At 37.1% G+C, this 20,228-nt stretch overlaps 1 protein-coding gene across 1 annotated transcript in view; it reads right to left on the bottom strand.

Annotated features, from left to right (window-relative positions):
• Positions 1–20,228, bottom strand: part of MET (MET proto-oncogene, receptor tyrosine kinase) — a 112,105-nt gene that overhangs the window by 64,569 nt on the left and 27,308 nt on the right. The gene's annotated exons all lie outside the window — the stretch shown is intronic.

Below are 20,228 nucleotides of genomic sequence, written 5' to 3'. Positions count from 1 at the left end.
AGTGACATCTAGGACACCAAATGAATCTAAGAGTGGCTATCCTGACACAAGACCCTTCCCATTCTTGGATTCTTGCATTTGCTTTAGCAGCTGATGTCTCAGCTTCTGCTAGTCAGTGATACGTTCTCCTTGGCCATGTGAACCTAAAGCCTGGCTCTTTTCTAAAGTCTCTCCTTGCGAAGTCTGTTGAAGGACAGAAGTTATGTTTTAGTGGACTGGGAGGGAGATAGTGACAAAGAATAAGATGGACAGTATATGGGTATAAGTAGATGCCATAAAGCTTGAGATATCTGAGTCAAGAGGGAAAAAGAAACAGGAAAAAAAATTCACTTAATACATTGTTTAGGCATATACACATATGTAGTGCAACTAATGGCAAGGAAAAGACAATTCGCAATCACTGTTTACCTACTTTTCTGGGAAGGAGAGGGATATGACTGGGGTGGGACATACAGGGGACTTAGAGGCTTTGGTGATATTCTCTTTTTTAAGCCTGGTGGTAGAGAACTCAGTATTTGTTTTACTGCACACACGCGCGCGCGCGCACACACACACACACATAAAGAGAACATGAGTCTTTTGCATATATGAATATAACAAAAATAAATTTTAAATGAATTACCAATGAATTCATTTAATTGGTAATTTAATTCATTGGAATTACCAATGAATAAATGTGAAGTGAAAAAGTGGAGACAGCCTACTACAAACTCTCCCTACCCCAATTTCCTGACATCCTAAGCAGATTTGAAACATTCTCATGGCTTTTGTCATCTCACAGAAGCTCACAGTAATGTTAAATATCATCTGCATAGTAGGTTATGGTTTTCCAAGTACACTATCTCATCTGATCCTCTCAGTAGGTCTGTAAATTGGATTTGTTATGATCATTACATTTCTACAGATGAAGAAACTAAGGTTTAGAGAGTTGTCAGTAAATATCAGAGCTTGAACCCTAGCTGTTGATTTCAAATCCAAATCCAACTGCATCATACTCCTTACTTATAGGCTCCTACAGTATTTCTGAGACAAACTCACATTCTAGGGATGGTCTAAGGACACTGAAAAAGAATGTGCGTGCCTACAGCACAGGACTGGTTCTACCCAGCTGGGATTTGATGAGTTGCATGACCTTAGGCAAATAGCTTGATCTCTCTGAGTCTGAGCTTTACTTTGCTGATATAAAAAACATTTGTCCAGAGTGTTTATAATGCGTCAGACACTGTTCTAAGCACTTTCCAAATATTAATTCATAACAATCCTAGGAGGAAACTGAGGCACTGCATGGTCAAAAGACCAGCAGCTGCAGGGCAAGGATTAAACTTAGGTCACACAGCAGCAGTGTCTTCACCCCCCACCTAGGTTTGTCTGTAAAGGAAGGGGTTGAGGGAATTAATCCAAAGTTCTCTTCTGGCTCTACCATGCTGTGGGTCTGTGGATGGCTTTCCAAAGCTTCCTCTAGGCTTGGAATTACCAAGCTGCCATTGGCCTGCTGCTGGAACAAATGACTGCTCAGGATATTTAGGATGTCATGAGTAAACAGTCACTGTCCCCCAATCATCTTAGGCTACTCCAACACATGAAAAGATTCTGGATACATATGCCCATTTTTTAAGAAGTTTGAAAAGCATTTAATTGCTCAAGGTTCATCCTTTTCTAAAATAATAATATGAAATCCACTCTGAGAACCAATGGTAAACATCCTGTTCTGCTTTAAAAAAAAAAAAAAAACTTATTACAAACCTGCTTCCTTAACTCAAGGGCTTATATACTGTCATAGGGTTAAATATTAGGAACCACTCTACAATTTGTAAGTCTTGAAACAATAATTTATTCTTTACCTTTTCATGAATACTTGGCCAAATTTTTTTTTTTTACCTGACTCAGACGTATACTATTTTTTTTATAAAATGAACACTGAAGTGCTATATACCTCAGTGTATTTGATTCAAACTGTTTTCCCTAACTAACATTATGATGCATGCAGTGAATATGCAATTACATTTAATTCTGTATAATTAAGGATGTGATATACTTAAAATAGAGATTCCTTTAATTCATCTATAGGACAGATTTAGCTCATCTATAGATAATTTAAATCAGTCTTGCAGCTAGATTTAAAAAAACATACTATTTTATAAAATCTTTGCCAGTTCACTCATACCAGCCCTCTCTCCTTCTTGTACATGACGAAACTAACAGAAGCATTTTAATATAAATTTTATTCATAATCATCTTTTAAAAAAATTTTTTTAAAGGTTTATTCATTTTTGAGAGACAGAGAAAGACAGAGCATGAGTGGGGAAGGGGCAGAGAGAGGGAGACACAGAATCCGAAACAGGCTCCAGGCTCTGAGTTGTCAGCACAGAGCCCAATGCAGGGCTTGAACTCACAAACTGCGAGATCCTGACCTGAGGTGAAGTCGGACGCTCAACCGACTGAGCCACCCAGGCACCCTAATAATCACCTTTTCTACAGATTCTATTGACATATAATAGTGGTTTTCTGGGGGATATGTATTTCAAAATAGATAGTCCCTCTTACTCAGCTTTGAGTATTTAAAGCTGGTTAAATACTCAACTGCTTTAATTTCAGGAATTGCACATAACTTATTTCTCTAAATTTCATTCATGTTCTCTCTTCTGTTTATTCATGTTCTCTCCTTCTGTTCTCTCTTCTGTGGGACTGGGAGGGAGGTGCTGTGGACTGCAGGCAGAGGCACAGAGCTTTGAACTTCAGTGTCTGCTTATGTTGCTTTCAGACATATTTAACTTCTATGAGTCTGTACTCAAATATCTAAGATGTCAACATGAAGCCTGATTGTCTGTAAAATGCAGAAAAGTCAGTTCTCTGCCAGAGCAGGACCTTTTCTTTGGGGTCCTTAATGCAAGGCCAGACTGTTAGGATGGTGTGGTTGAACGCTAAGAATGTGACCATTTTGTGCTACAAAGACAACTCAGCTTCATGTTGTGCTCAGCCACAGTTTTAAAAGAAAGATGCTTCCTTAATACTTGTGCTGCCACAAACTCCCCTTGATGAAGTAATCCTACTGCACTGCTTCAACAGCCACGGAGTTCATTACAACCAGAGACCTCAAGCAGGGGAGCAAAGCTGGGGGGGGGGGGGCAGTTAAAGAAGAGCTGATTTGTCTCCAGGAAGGGAGAAAGGGCATCATCTCTGGCCCTGTGTGTTCAGATGGCCCTGAATGCAATACAACCATGCATCTGGCCAACACGCTGCTGGCTCGACAGTAGTGATTCACGAGGTGATGGACGCTGCCTCGTGGATGATCTAACTTCACACACCCAGCGGCATTCTCTCTTCTGAGGACTAGCCCTGTCTCTGCAACTGCCTTTAGGCCAAGTTTGAATGTGCCATTAATGACATTTGAACTCACTGCTTTTCTTTCCAAACTAATTCCCTCTTCTGGCTTCCTATTTCTATATGGCATCAATAGCCACCCTCTCCCTTCAGGACGTCTCAGTCATCTTTGACTTTTCCTTTTATTTTATTGTTTACATCCATCTATCAATTCTTAAAAATGTTTCTATAGAGTTAAAGGAAATCTCACACTTGGCGTCCCAGAATCTAATTTCCTTGATTCCAGAATGTCTTTGTTCAATTCCACTTTCATAACTTTTTAGAGTAAGGTTCTCCAAATGCCTTAGTCATATCCAGTGGTAACCACCCTAGCCTAGTGGAGAAGAGCATGGGCTCAGGAGTGGCCTTGCCCTTACCCACTGCGCAAACTTAGAGAGAATACTTAGATCACCAAGCCTCACTTCTTCACTGGTAAAATGGAAAAATGCACATCTATCTAACAGAATTGCTTTGAGGTTTAAGTGAAATGAGTCGTGCCAGAGCAGACACACAAAATAACTAATAATGCAAAGCACAAAGAACATCACTGATAGATACATTCTGAAAACACTGGTACAGGTGGTAATGCTAGAAGATTAGGAAAAAGATAAGATCAAGTATGGGCTTAAACAGCTTTGCTCATGGCAGAGGCCAAAGCTGACACAGGTCTTGACAGAAGGTAGATTAGTGAAGAGGGAAGAAATATTTGGAGCAGAATGTATTTTATGTACATGTGTATACACATGTATAAAAATGCATTTACATATAAATGAAATAAAAACATATCCACCTTCCGAGGTATCCCCAGGATTCAAAAGACTCTGAATTCTAATATGATAGGGGTTCTGGAATTCTACGTGTTAAAATGTTTCCTTCTTTATCATCATTTCCCAAGGTGAATCAGATCTAAAACAGACCAAGTCCATGTGGTTTGGCTTAGCAGCCTTCATACCTCACTTCAGTCACAGCCAGGAGTGACAGAGTGATTCATAAAGAAAGCTGTTCCAAGTGAAGCAAATTTTAATGCTTAGTGTATAGAATTTTTCTCCTTTTCTCTATTTAGTTAATAGAAAACAAATTTTAATGTGCTTACTCATTGAATTGTAAGAGATACTCAAAACACAGAACACTAGTTACCCTGCACTAAGCAGTAAGACAGAAGCAGTTCTTTCTGTAGAGTATAAGAGCTGTGGTCTGTTGATGTGCCTAACAGTGTCATGCTCAATAGAAAACAGGCTGATGAATGTCTTAGAGGATGGCCAGTTGAGGTGAAAGATGGATGAAACCACAGTTCCTCAATTGTGCCCCAGTATTTTGTTTAAACCCATGTCTATATCCTAACCTGCCATGACTGTCATCACCTCTTATCCTTCTTTTCCATCTTACCATTGTGCAGTGGGCCTCTTTACTCATCTTCTTCCCTTGTTCCCAACCAGAACTGTGTATCAGAAATCTCAATCTGTGGGTAACCCTTCTCATTGACCAAAGTCTACAAGCCCCTACCAAACTCTCTTCTAATCTTTCTGCATCTACATCAAGGCCAAGCTCATGCTATGCACCAAGCATGTATTTGGTACATATGCAGTGACGCCATTATGGCCACAGTAAAGGTGGTATTGAAAAAGACCTTCACTCTTAACTTCTTTTTCTTAACCCACAAATTATTTTCAACTTGAAATCATAGACTGGTGGTTAGTGAAAAATCTATGAATTCAAAAAGCAAACTTCATGGGAGGTCACCTCTACTAGTACCACTGCTCAAGCAATGTCTACTAGAAGGTTTTGCCTAAAGTCTCTCATTCAGACAATATCACCCACTTAAAAGGGACACTGTTGAAAGGCTCAAAAAAACATTATGGAGCAGAGAAGTTAATCTACCTTTCTCCTTTTAATTGCTCTAATTATGTTTTCCCAATTTGGATTAAGTACAAAGCTCTGGAATTTCTATTTACTCTCCCTATCATCTTTTCTTCTCCTTTCATTGTTTTCCTTGTTTTTTGATCCATCTTCATTCCACACTGGTGTATGAAGGAAGGTGTGTGTGTGTGTGTGTGTGTGTGTGTGTGTGTGTGTGTGTAAGGAAGGGACCAACACTTCCCAGAATTTCTTCCATGCTATTTTAACTTTTGGAAACTCCTCAATTCTATAAATTAGTTTTTAGAGATTTGGGGGAGGAAATGAAAAACTGTTTTATCTAAAAATAATTTTTACTAATCAGCATTTCATTACATTACTTGAAATATGAGGCTGTGCCATAACTATTTGCTCATTTGATAAACAGATATTTTGTTCAAGCAATTTTGTTAGGTACTAAGGATGTGGAGATAAAAGCCACAGTTCATATCTTCAGGGGCTAATGAGGAAACCAGTGAACATATTACCACAGAGTGTGGTAAGAGATATGGTAGAAATAAGCAAAGGGTGCTACTGGAGTACTCAGGAAAGGCAGCTTATCCAGAATGGAGGGTTAGGGGAAAGCTAGAGAAGATTTCCTGGGGAAGGAAATGCCTGAGTAGAATTGTAAAGAACTGGGAGAAAATGTGAACCTGACAAAATCAATGTTAAAGGGAATTTGAGGCAGATGAAGTAATATGTGTTAAGGCAAGGTTGTGAGAGACACTAATGGATTCTGGGAACTACAAGAATGATAGGCTGACACACATCTGATAAATGCACAGGTTGACTCACATTGCACTTACTATCCAAAATATGCAAGGAACTCAAACAACTCAGTAGTAGCAAAAAAAGAAAAAAAAAATGGGCAAAGAAACTAAATAGACATTTTTCTAAAGGAAAGATACAAATGGCCAAGAGGAACATGAAAAGGTGCTTAACATCACTAATCAGGGAAATGCAAATCAAAACTACTATGAGGTATCACCTCATACCCTGTTAGAATGGCTATTACCCAAAAGATAAGAGATAACAAATGTTGGTAAGGACATTAAGGGAACCCTTGTACAGTGTTGGTGGGAATGTAAACTAGTACAGCCAGTAAACAGTATGGATATTCTCAAGAAATTAAAAATAGAACTACCATATGATCCAGCAATCCCACTTCTGGGTATTTATCCAAAGGGGGAAAAAAAAAGGAGCACTAGGAGATATCTGTACTTCCACATTAATGGCAGCACTATACACAACAGCCAACACATGGAAACAACCTAAGTATCTACCAATGGATGAATGGATCAGGAAGATGTGGTATATGTCTATTCAGACTTTAAAAAAAAAAAAAAAGGAAATTATGTCATTTGCCACAATATGGATGAACCTGGAGGGCATTATGCTAACTGAAATAAGCCAGACAGAGAAAGACAAATACTGCATCAATTTTATGTGAAATCTAAGGGGAAAAAAGGTTGTGTTTCTAGAAATAAGTAGAAAACTGGCTGCCAGGGGCTGGGGCAGCAGTCGGGGGTGATGGGGGTGACGGGTGGAGAGGGCAGCAGAAATAGGGAGACACTGGTAAAATGGTACAAACTTTCAGTTAAAAAATAAAAAAAGTCTTAATATCTAATGTATAACATGGTGACCATAGTTGACAATACTGAATTATATAGTTGAAATTTGCAAAGACAGTTTTTTGTTTTTGTTTTTGTTTTTTGTAAAAAGTATGATACGCTGAAGGTAGGGTAGGGTGGCAGTGCTGTGCTTGAGCCATCTTGTACCAGCTTACAGACCCAACTGTGAACATTTCTTCCTAATTTCATCCTGTTCAGTGACTTACCTTGGCAGCTTGAAATTGACTTGGTGGGAGTGTTTACACCACAGAAATTGACAAGCACTACAGATCGGGGCTTCTACTCCCCTCTTCCCTGAGAATTAGACATCCAGCACACTAGTGAGTTTGAGGACCAGGAAATAGTCAAGGCCAAGGTAGGACACTTCTTGAATACATACTAAAGAGTATGGATTTACTCTAAAACCATTGGGGAGCCCTCAAATTATTTTAAGGGACACAGTAACACAAATGGGTTTGCTTTCAAGAAAGATTAGTTACTCCAGCAGCAGTCTGGAGACAACTAGATTGGCTGGAGATGAGAATGGAGCCAGGGAGATCTAGTTTTATCTTACTGGCACCATTTCAACATACTAAAAGAACAAAATCTATCTGGAACGATAACGTACAATTTCGTTTCTCCTTTGTGTATCTGCAGAAAGAAAGAAAGAATAAGTAAAGATTTTGAAACTTCACATTTACTATAAATGAGACCAAATTTTATTCGGAAGAAGGAATAGAAGAAGCAGGCTGAATTAGATCATGCTGATGGAGAAGGCTGAGATAGGCTGAAAGATTCTCTGGAAATATTAAGTTCCTTGATTAAATAGGTGTTGTTAGTTGCACTCAAACCAGGATAAGGTGCTTAGAAAGTCTTAAATAAGGTTGGTACACAGAATAAGAATGTCAACTTGGGTTAATGAATGAGAGAGGTTGTGTAAACTATTACTTAATCCTAGTTGAGGGTTTCCTGAGCCACTGGGGATCTGGACTGAGGTTGAGAGACAAAAATAAGGTTAGAAGGAAACAGAGCATTAAACAAACAATAGTTCAGTTTAACTTGTGATTTAGCCAGAGTTCAGAGTATAAAATAAAAGCTATCTTTCTTGCTAGTAGCAAGAAAGATAAAATGAAGTGATGTCAATATCATTATTAAAATAATTATCCAGCTATTCACTGGAACAGAGATTTTATTATATTTCTGCAGTGAAAATAAAAAATTTGACTATTTCTTAGCCAGTTTGTGAATATCCGGCATATAGAGTATTTAAAAAAGCACTGGGAGTTATAACAGCTGGTTCTAAAGGCCCAGAAAATGAAGGAAAAGCTTTAATATCTATAGTTCACACAAATACTAAATTAATATTTACTTATGAAAATTTAGATGTTTACTTTTCAAATATTTAATAATCTCTCCTTTTCTAGGAGTTCATCTGCATTCACTTGGATTGTTATCTTATAATTAGGGTCATAAGATACTCAATATCACATAGTTTACACCATGACTAGTATAGATCCTGAAAATTTTTTTTAAAAAAGAGCTTTCTTGTTAGGCGTGGTAAAGTCCTGGTGTTTATTTTTCTGTGATCTATAACTGTGCCACAAATGGTGAACTTCAAATTTTCAATGGTGCCACCATACCACATACCCAGGATCACAAAAAGCACTGTTTGCCTAAAAATCTGAAATTAATGCTTTTGTTTTCTTAAAAAAAGTATCTACATAGAAAATACCATAGGGGCGCCTGGGGGGCTCAGTTAGTTAAGCGTCCAACAGTGGCTCAAGTCATGATCTCACAGTTTGAGAGTTTGAGCCCTGTGTTGTGCTCTGTGCTGACAGCTCAGAGCTTGGAGCCTGCTTCGGATTCTGTCTCCTTCTCTCTCTGTCCCACTCTTCGCACTCTGTCTCTCTCTCTCTCTCTCTCTCAAAAATAAATAAAAAACATTAAAAAATTAAAAAAAATTAAAATACCATAATCATTGCCACAATTCATCATAATACGTATTTTTTAAATCAGGCACATATTTTAGTCTTCTTTGTGCATGTCAAAAACCTGACCTTTAAGTGTTAATTACAGGTTATATGTACTATTGTTAAACTACCATTTATATATTACTCATTATTTTGCAAACACTGACTAATATTCTTAATATTGGGCCAATAACAGAATTGATCTTGTGTTTTGGCTGCCCAGTTGTACTTGGAATCAATACATTTGTTATGACTCTTCAGAAACCAGAGCGAGTTTAGTTGAGAGTAGGAAACACTGCCCATTTTTTTTCCCTATCAGCTCTAGATAGACCCAATGTAACTGGTATTTTCAAATTAGAAATATTTCTCAATTACTCTTACTAATACATTTACTGATTCTTGTTTACCATGATGTTGGAGCCACAAATAAGTTTACATTAATGAATCCTCAGATACATTATAATGAATCATCAGATATATTCTATTGTAAATTCCTCTTCTTTATTCATTTAATTCAGTTCCTTAAGTACCAGGATCACCTAATTTGACCTCATATTCACCTCTATTACTGCACTTCAGAACATTTCCAGAGTCTTGGACCTTCTCATATTAATGAATATATGAAGAAAAATAATCTCACCCATTATCTTTCCTAAGGTTTTGTATATCCACCCTCCCACCAACCCCCCCCCCCCCCCCAACGGTACTCCTATAAACTATCTCTTACATTCAAGATTCTGGTTACTTTACTGGAAAGTAAATATAGCCCTTTGCCATAATTATAGCCTTCAGGAAGGGGCAAGCCAATGACCTCTCTGACTTGCAGGCACAGGAACGAGCCCTGAGGATTAAATGCCTCCTGTTCCCTCATCTTTTCCAATGGGAGACTCCACTTCTTTCTTGGCAAAACAAAAGTGAACAAAGTGAGCAAGAAAAAGGTGAGTATGCCTTTGGATTCCTCACATGTATGTTTTGTACTTGGATTTCAAATCTTCATGGTTTGTGGGGAAGGCAAAAACAGTGCCTTTTACGACCCTCATAAAAATATGTGTAGTTCTATCAAGGGCTTTTATCCAAACACTGCAGCAATCTAGATGGTCTCTATTTACTGTATAAGTTTACAGATTTCTTTTGGAAGACAAATTATTTTGTCAAATACTATTGTCTGTTGTCTGCAAGGCATACATACCTAGGTACAAAGAACCATGACAAACTGCCTGCCCTCTAAGACCTTAAACTTATTTAGATATTTGCATGACTATGTATATATAAATCAACATGATTAAAATGAAAGAGAAAGGCAAAATGTCTGCAGTTAGGGAATGCATTAGAACAACATAAAGGCAGCACTAACTAGAGGACACGCCCCCGTACATTCAGTAGGTGCTCATGACATCCTTGTGAGTCCCAGGAGCACTTGTTCCTCAGCCCTGTAGGGCACATGATTCACATGAGAAGGAAATGGTCTAAAATAAGACAGTTGTGCAGAGAACGGTATATGATTGTAGAAAGACAATATGATTGGGGCCCATCTCAGCACCACAGTCCCTTAAATTCCATCAATTTTTATAATTTTTATAGTTTCAAAAGAGCTTATTTTGTGTGTTTTTGGAATTATGATTCACTTTGTCATAGGATTTACTGGTGATAGGACAATCCCTTCCATCCCCAGGAAATGCAAATTCTTCTGTGGCATAGGATCCCAAGTGCTGGCCACAGAAGAAAGGTGAGAGGGACAAGAAAGAAACAACGTGGAGAGATACAAGAAACCTCTATTTTTCAAAGCTGATTAAGGTGACAGGCTAGGAGAGGAGGTAAGTGCTACCTACATTATGTCATTAGCTTCTAGAAATCTACATAGTATCTTCCTCATACTAAGAATTACTTAATGAAAAGTAACTTAATTCCCTTAGAAATCAAAGAAAAGACAAACTTTATATACAGTAACAACTTTTTAAAAAACAAACTGTTAAAGAAGTTAAAATCTCTGGCACAGTTCTACCTCTTGCGATATGTTTTTCTAAGTGTAAAACAATATGTACTCATATCCAGAACTCACTTTAAAAAGCTGGTTAAAAGCAGCACCATGTAGTTAAGACCTCAAGTTTATGAAATAGGTAATAATTATAAGTTAATTAAATAAGTAGTTGGCCTTGTACTAAGGACATATGGCTTCTTCTAAAATTTTGGGCTTTATGTAAAAGTTAACTTTCACCTCCTCAGGGTGGTCTTTTGTGACTACGCTATGAAGTTAACATATTCCTCCTAGCTTACATTCACAGATTTTTATGTCCCTCACACTATATTTCATAAACTATCATGATATGTTTATTGGTGTGACTGGCTTCTTATTGACAGCCCTCCCCTAGTGTGTTCACTTCAAAAAGACAAGAACCATGGCTATCTCATTCATCACTATAAGATCTGAAAGGTCAGGCACTCCATATCTACTGAATTTCTTGTTGAATCTTGGTTGTATGAATAAAACCTTTTTTCTGTCTTTTGCTGAAAACAATGATCACAAGTTTTTGGTCATTTTATGCACTAAATAAAATGATTAGGTTTCTAGAACTTGGCTTAAACTAGTAAGATGAAAGAACAAGCATGCAATGTAAGCAGCTTTCAAAAAATGGAAAAATTTGCACATTTTACTGTCAAGATAATTTTTAGAGATGTTTGTTTTTGCTATTGACTGCCACTGCATTAGTGCTTGTATCTGCTTAATGCATTAGCACTAAATACTATTGATTCGCTCAGCTAACAGACCAATTTAATCTTTGCATTTTTCCCACTTGCTGAGCACCACCTCACCTATAGTTAAGTTAGTAGAGCAGTTGCTACATGCAAGTGTTAATCAGATTTTAAATTAAAAATGTCACTGGAAAATTTAATATTATACAAATTTACACTTTTCTGGTACATGGACACAAATTAAAGCAAATCATGAATAATCCATATATTTTGACATGGCAACTTAGCAAACTTAATTTTCATAAAATCAGCTCTAGAAAAGAGTGCTTAACAAATCAAAACTGACCTAAATTCACCCTTTTTACCTAGAGCATGATTTGAAATGTCACCTACCATTTTAATGTCCTCTGATTGATGAACATTTTGGTGATTTGCCCAAATAAGACAACTGAGGTCAGACTTTAGTCTGAACTCACAATTTTAATTTTTGTTTTCCAGCTACACTATTCATAAGGCATTTCCCCTTACTTGCGAGCACAGAGTGGTGAAAATAGCCTTTATTCTATATCAGCATGAATTTGTAAGACGTTTTTCTGTCCTCTTGTTGAAAAACTAGATAATATTTTTGAAATATAGAAGGTAGACACACTTCATCTGTTCTAAATTAGCCTAGGTTTAGGGTGATGTGCAGTAAACTTCTTCCCCAAGGCTTTTAAGAAAGGAAGTCAACACTGCTCAGCAAGCAATTCATATGCAAATGAACCAGCTTGGAACATTTTAGTTAGAAAAAATATATAATTAGCAAATTGGACTGTATCCAGGATCCCAGAATCACTTACCACATTCACTATTATTAAACACACACACACCCCAACAAAAACAAACAAACAAAACACCCCAAAACACACTGAGGGAGTCTTAAAGATTTCAAGAGTAGCTGAGCCCTTGGTTTCATTCCCTTGATATAGGAGCCCTTTACAGCCCTCCCTGGCTGCTGGAGATGTGACTTACAGCACTTATCTGGGCACTGAGTCATTCTGGACTCTGTGTGCCCACTGACTCGGTATCTGTGCCAATCCATGAATAAGCAACGGGAGAAATTCCTCATGGGTATTCCATCCAAATTCTAACAGATCCTCTTTTTTCTTATTAGAGGAGATAACAGTGCAGGGTGGGATGACGACTGATAAGACAGAAGTATGAAGTAAAGGTGTAACACCCAGAATTCGATATATTATTCTGAGTAAAAAAATCCATTATTACTCAAGGAGGTTAACATTTTTATCAAAATGCAGGATTCCACAGGTTTTCATTTGCCTCTAATCAGTAGTAGTATAACAGTATGTAGCAGTATGACAACGAAAATATCGTGTATTAGAACTGTCTTGTTAACACTTCAGCTTTTCAAAAACCAACTTTAAGACATTTTTTGCATGAATGCCTTATTGTTTGCTACATTATTAGTTTTACCAAGTGAATCTCCATGTAGAACTCAACTACTTAAATAAAATACAGATCATACCACCTGCTTCAAAAGGCACTGAGAATAAAGAATTAATTTAAAATGCATTCATCACATCATGGATCAACATAATCCACAGGTAAAGCCTACCTACGTTTTTGATAACGGTTTCAGCATTAACTGTATTTCTTTGCTGTTATCTTATAAAAATGTCATGCCCTTGCTTTTTCATTCTTTCCTGGGGTGGACCTATGAATAAGCTACCAAATGGTTTAAAGAAAGGTTAGCAGGAGGAAGAGAGAGAGTAGAAGATATTAATGGCTCACTGTAACACATTTTCAATACCCTCTGGGTGTGCCCTGTGATCTCACAGAGTATCACAAAATTCTGGAAAGAAAATTATTTTAAATTATTTTTAATAAAATAATGCAGGGGCGCCTGGGTGGCTCAGTCGGTTAAGCGTCCGACTTCGGCTCAGGTCATGATCTCGCGGTCCGTGAGTTCAAGCCCCGCGTCGGGCTCTGTGCTGACAGCTCAGAGCCTGGAGCCTGTTTCAGATTCTGTGTCTCCCTCTCTCTCTGACCCTCCCCCATTCATGCTCTGTCTCTCTCTGTCTCAAAAATAAATAAACGTTAAAAAAAAATTTAAAAGAAAATAAAATAATGCAATATGCTACTTTTCATGGGACGTTAGCATGTAGAATTCAAATAAGTAAGTTAGGGAGCAGCAACTCCCTGAGCCTGGGTGAGAATAAACGAGTTAATGGGAGGAGAGGAATCAAGTGTAAAATTAACAAATTTCTACTCAGATTTTTAAAACAGTATACTGAATCATTATACCTCAAGGATTTTCTTTTTTGCAAGATTTTGCTTTGGTAGCTATTACGTTTGGCTTAAGGCCAAGGTATCTAGTGTTTAGAATGAAGAATCCTCAAAAACATTTTTCATATAGGATAACATTCTCTCATTTCGTAGCATAGAAACTAAGAAAACCCTGAAATCCGACTTCACATTTTTCATCCTTAATACAAAAATACTCTCTTGAGAGTGCTAGATTGTTTAAATAAGACATGCCAAACCAGTATAATTACATGGATGTTATTTGTAACACTGACTCCACATTCCCAGTTCAAATGGTGCGGTGTGTGGGAGATTACAGATACATGGCCTATAAAGAGTTATAAATCTTTGTTTATTTTATTAAATATTATGAGACATGCCCTGAGGATGGCAGATCAATAATGGTCCTTGTGGTTTCCTGATGGAAAGCTGCAATTATTTTCTTCCATTACAACTTAAATGTAACCCAATTTTACTCATCTATCATTTTTATAATAGTAATAAAGAAACATCACTGTATGTTTATTTTTCTGCCTATTCCTATTATTCCTTGTTTGCATCTTGTTTTGATTTTGTTTTCATTCAAAATTGTTCTAATCATTTTGCTTTCTTCCTCAGATGGCTCTGAGTGGTGACCCTTTAACTTTGGCACTCCTTGAAACGGAGATGGAAAATTACTACTTTAAGTTTCCTTTATTTTGGGAAGTGGTTGGCTACTCTTTGAATTTGAGTATAAATGATATTTAAAAACAAGGAAGCTTGACACAAACAACCTGTGAAGTTGACTTTTTCTAAAACAGCATTATCTGAAAATTCTTGAATGCAGAGTATAATTTAAATTACATAAGCTTAGTATCTTACAGTGCCATGGACAGTCAGAATTGAAAGTGGGAACGGGGCACACCTTATAACTTCTAGCCTGGCTCTCCTCTCCAAACTACCACCACTCTCCACCTCTCTCCCTCTCTCTCTCTCCCTTTCTCTTTTTTAAACAATCAAGTTTTAAGAATTACTTACACGAATTAAGTATTATGGAGGTAGGTCACTCATAACAGGTAGGAAGGTAAGTGAAAGACTTTCATGAGCAGTAGAACCAGAGTTTACCCCTTCCAGAAAATCCAATAATCTAAATTTGCCTTTCTTTACATAAAGAATTCCTTACAATATTCCTTACAATAATAATTGCTATTTGTTAGGTACCAAGGACTAAGTTAGGGTCTTTTGCAAACATTTTTGCACTTGTCTTCCCAATGGTATTGCATGGAAGAAAATGGGTTCAGAGATTTAAATAATGCTCTTGTGACCAGACAGGTATAAAATGATCAGGTACAGACCAGATCTCTTTGACTTCAGTCTTGTTCCTTTAGACCATGCTGTTGTCTCCCAAAGAGCTACATTTATGGTTCCTTTTTTTAAAAAAATATTTTAGAGACAGAGAGTGAGGGAGTACAAGCAGGGCAGAGGGAGGGACAGAGAGAGAGAGAGAGAGAGAGAGAGAGAGAGAGAGAGAGAGAGAGAGAGAGAGAGAGAGAGAGAGAGAGAATATCTTAATCAGGCTCCACGCTCAGCACAGAGCCCAACATGGGGCTTGATCCTGAGACCCTGGGATGATGACCTGAGCTGAAATCAAGAGTAGGACACTCAACCGACTGAGCCACCCAGGTGCCCTGAATTTATGGTCATCTTACTGTGCCAGGTACTCTCTATGTATTATTCCCAATTTTTACAAAACCGTGTGAAGTAGGTTTTGTTCTCTGCATGTTACAAACAAGGAGACTGAGGCTCTGAGGAGTTAAGTCATGCAGCAAAAGTCACACAGTTGATATGCAATAAGCTGGGACTTCTATCCAGGGGTGTCTGGCACCAAACTGGATGCTTTTCCCCCCTCAACTGATCAATCAATGGTCACTAAGATGTTGGTGAAAATATTTTTTACTACAAGCCTACTCTTACTCTTCCAAATGCTTACATATGAAGCAAAACTTTGAAATGGGATTGCAAGAAAAAGTATAATGTGGTAATTGTTATTTTCTGGTTAGGTAAGAGATATTACAAGAACTCTTTTTCTAATTTCAACTCTGATTAAAAATCTTTCCAAAATGTATTAATCCAATTCTCTTAGAAAGTATAATTTAGGGAATAGGATCTTTAGAGAATTGGGGATTAAGAAAATTCTTTTATTCAATATTGATCCCATTTTTAAGGAACTGGGTCAATGTGTATTGATTCTAGTTTTCTCCCAGAGTAAATGTCATGTTAGTAAATCCCTTATATAATACTGTTGAAGAGTCCCATCAATGTGCTTAAAATGAACTGAATTTTTAAAAATTTTTATTTTATTTTATTATTGTTTTTCAGGAATAGAATTCAGTGATTCACCACTTACATATAACACCCAGTCCAGTACTCATCCCAACCAGTGTCCTCCTTAATGCCCATCACCCATTTAGCCCATCCCCCCCACTCAATACCCTGCCAGCAACCCTCCATTTGTTCTCAGTATTTAACAGTCTCTTATGGGTTGTCTCCCTCTCTGTTTTTATCTTATTTTTGCATCCCTTCCCCTATGTTCATCTGTTTTGTTTCTTAAATTACACATATGAGTGAAATCATAATATTTGTCTTTCTCTGACTGACTTATTTCGCTTAGCATAATATACTCAGGTTCCATTCATGCTGTTGCAAATGGCAAGATTTCACTCTTTTTGATTGCTGAGTAATATTCCACTGTGTATACATCCCATCTAAAATGAACTGAATTTTTGGGGCGCCCGGGTGGCGCAGTCGGTTAAGCGTCCGACTTCAGCCAGGTCACGATCTCGTGGTCCGTGAGTTCGAGCCCCGCGTCAGGCTCTGGGCTGATGGCTCAGAGCCTGGAGCCTGTTGCCGATTCTATGTCTCCCTCTCTCTCTGACCCTCCCCCGTTCATGCTCTGTCTCTCTCTGTCCCAAAAATAAATAAAAAATAAATAAATAAATAATAAAAAAATAAATAAATAAAATGAACTGAATTTTTAATACTGTTTATCCCCAAATTTGATTTATAAACTCTCCATATTATGGGACATTTTCTCAATTATTTTATTTTGAATAATAATGTGCTGTCTAGTAAATACGCATTAGACTAAAACAACTTTAATCAAATACCAGTTTAAGATGTTTACAGAGGTCAAATGATGAATGAGTAAAAAGGTGGTAACATATTTAAGACTAAAGATTTAGTAATTATTTGTGGGTATTTAATCTCATAATTCTAAGTGCTAGAAATCACTGTAAACATATCTATCCTTTAAGAATCATTCTCAAAAGCAACATAGAAAATGGTTACATTGTGAAGATCAAGAATTTATTTTTATAGAACTGATACAATCAACTCTAATATTACATGAATGGGTACATATATGGCTTAGGATAAGTTTCCAGAAACAACATCATATGCAGAATCAAAGAGTTCTGAAGCACAGACAACTTAGATGTGAAGATGATGTGTTCTGGAAACTATCAAATGACTCAAAAGAGGGCTTTAGAGATGTCACCAATATGAAAAGTATAGACCTGTTTCATAAAATGCGAGTGGGAAAAGCAACCTAATATGTGATCTGAAATAAGCCAAGTCAGGCTTATATACTGGCTGGACCCCTACAACTTAAAAGACCCTTTCTTGGCACTCTCTCTGTCTGATCCTGTGATAGAAACTCTTTTTGTACATGGCGGAAGCTCAAAGAGGGCCAGAAAACCCCTGCCATGGCTTTGTTCACACACTGAGGACTGGGCAGAAGCCTTAGCACAAGGTTACCACTGCAGTTTTCCTTGTCTACAGAGCACACAATAGTCCCTCCATAAAGATCTGATGGATTAGAGATGTTAATAACAAAACTATAATATATGTGTTTATTCATCAACCTTTATGCCAAAACCAAAGCTCAGTTCCAAGAAATTGTTAGAAGGGTCACCTGATATCTTGCCAAGAAAAGTTGCCAAGACAAAATGGAGTCATCTTATTGCTTGGTCTTTCCAAACAGGTTTGATTTTGTAAATCATTTTGTTTTGTGTGAGTAAAGGCTCTCTAGGTGACCTTATTTTAAGATGAAGCTAGGAAATGACTGTATGCTGATTATTGGGGGAATCTGAGTTCTTTCTGTGGATTGGTGTATGAAAACTGACAATGTAGGTAGTTTCATTCTCAGAAGAATTTTGATATTTAGTAACCAGAGAAGATAAACAGGCAAATAAGTAGAAGAAGTTGGAAGGTATTTGTCTTTATGGAATTTGGCCAGTGCAAAACTTGGCTTCCCTGGTAGGAAGACTATGTTGGCAAGCCCCATCTGTTTTCCACAAGAATTTTGCAATGGGAATGATAATGATTTCAGGTGCAAATGGTGCATTTGGGGCATTTTTTTCCTGCATGCTAAAACTGACCTGAATTTCATTGGATAATCCTGACTTTTTGTTTCTCTTGGAAAATACTAAAGGAGTGAAAGGGATAAAAAAAAAGTTCAAATTTATTTTGAGAATTTCTAGAATTGATAAGTATTTTACACAGCGGGGGGGGGGGGGGGCTAAAATGTACAAAATAAGAAAATGAGATATCAATGTTCCCTCATAAGGTAAAGTATCTTTTTAACTTTTAACAGAACAAGATTTAAATAGCAAAGTCATGTGCTTTAGAGGCCCTGGAGGAACTTCTAATAGAATCTTTTAAAACTCGTGTTTCTGATGTAATTTATTGGATACAAAAAAGTATTTTCTCTGGAATGCTATTAATATTACATTTCCCCCCCTAATTTCAGGTTTCTGAAAGTCCTTTTGTTTCCTTCATTCTTCTGTATTTTCTAGTGAAGAAAAGAGGCAGCCTCATGAGGAATCTTTATTGCTTCTTACAGAGTTTCTGACATATATGATATGGATGCAGGGAGAAATAAGTCCTACTAGGGATTTATGCATGCATATTATTTTTTATTCCTAGACTTTGGAGGGGGAAGGAGGGAAGGTATGTCTTTAGTTCACTGAAACATGAATTCATTTTCTCAGCATTTTCTACCTTTATAAGTTGTTTGTAGTTTCCATGTGGGGAAGTATCTCAGACATTTCAGCAAAAGTGAACCAAATGTTTCTGAATTCCTATGTCCTTGGTACCCTTCAGCAAATTATATACTCTGTTTCATCAAGGAGATGCTTAATGTCCTTCCTGCTTACAATTTCAACCTTCTTTCTGACGCTAAGAACTTTTAGAGTAGAGAGATTTGGATTTCCAAAGTCAAACCATCTATAGAAAAGCTACACTATTTGTTCATCCAATTATGATCACCACGGGTCATTATGTTAGGAGTAGCCAGGTTCATATGTTCAAATCTGGGCCCAAACCAAAAAGCCCAAGGACATAATGAACTCCTGTTTTGGTGCTCTTCTTCTAGTACCGAGTGATCTGATGGCTACTAGGATAAACCGTCTAGTATAGCTGGTAGCTTTTACTACATCTAAATCAAAGCAACAGAGACTGTCCCTAACACCTCCTGTGAAAGTATCATTTCATGTAGGCTTAAACAAGCGTTGATTAAAACATTTATATTTATAAATATCAAACACCATCCAGGTAAAAGTACCTAACTAGAAGGTGGTAGACACATGTCTATTCAAGTAGAAAGTCCATACATGTTCCAAAGGAAAGATGTGAGAGCAAAACTTTTGTCTAGTTTTCTAAGTTATTCAGAGAAGTGTATTCACACATTTAAAAATATTTTATTTATCAACATTTTAGAAGAGATTTATTTTGTTTTTGGTTAATTTTCATGTAATGCCTAGAATATAAAGCATTTATTTGTATATCAGTGAGTGAATGGGGCCTTATAAGGAAAATGCCTTCAAAAACCCACAAATTAACTTGAGCTTCTTATTCTAAATGTTGTAAAGACTGCATCGGGATCTCAGCAATTGTGTTTAACTGTTATTGTGTTACGGTTTATGTAAATTTGATTAGAACTATTAAAACTTCTATGAGAAATAAGTTTAATAATCTCAAATGTTGGAGCACCTGAGTGCCTCAGTTGGTTAAGCATCTGACTTTGGCTCTGGTCATGATCTCGCAGTTCGTGAGTTCAAGCCCCATATGGGGCTCTGCGCTGACAGCTCGGAGCCTGGACCCTGCTTTGGATTCTCTGTCTCTCTCTCTCTCTCTGCCCCTCCCCCTTGTGTTCTCTCTCTCATAAATAAATAAACATTAAAAAAAAAAAACAATCTGAAGTGTTGACAAACATGTAAACCCAAACTGTAAAATATATTTTCTTTTAGAACCACATTAACTTTTTCTCAAGCTATGATTTTACCATTAAATGAATATTCAATATTTAAATTTTCTTGGAAAGAACGTACAAATATTTTGGAAAAAGATCATTTACCAAGCACCA

Source organism: Panthera leo, chromosome A2, assembly GCF_018350215.1.
Source record: "Panthera leo isolate Ple1 chromosome A2, P.leo_Ple1_pat1.1, whole genome shotgun sequence".
In the NCBI taxonomy this organism is placed as follows: domain Eukaryota; kingdom Metazoa; phylum Chordata; class Mammalia; order Carnivora; family Felidae; genus Panthera; species Panthera leo.
This window is presented reverse-complemented; position numbering and strand designations above follow the sequence as displayed.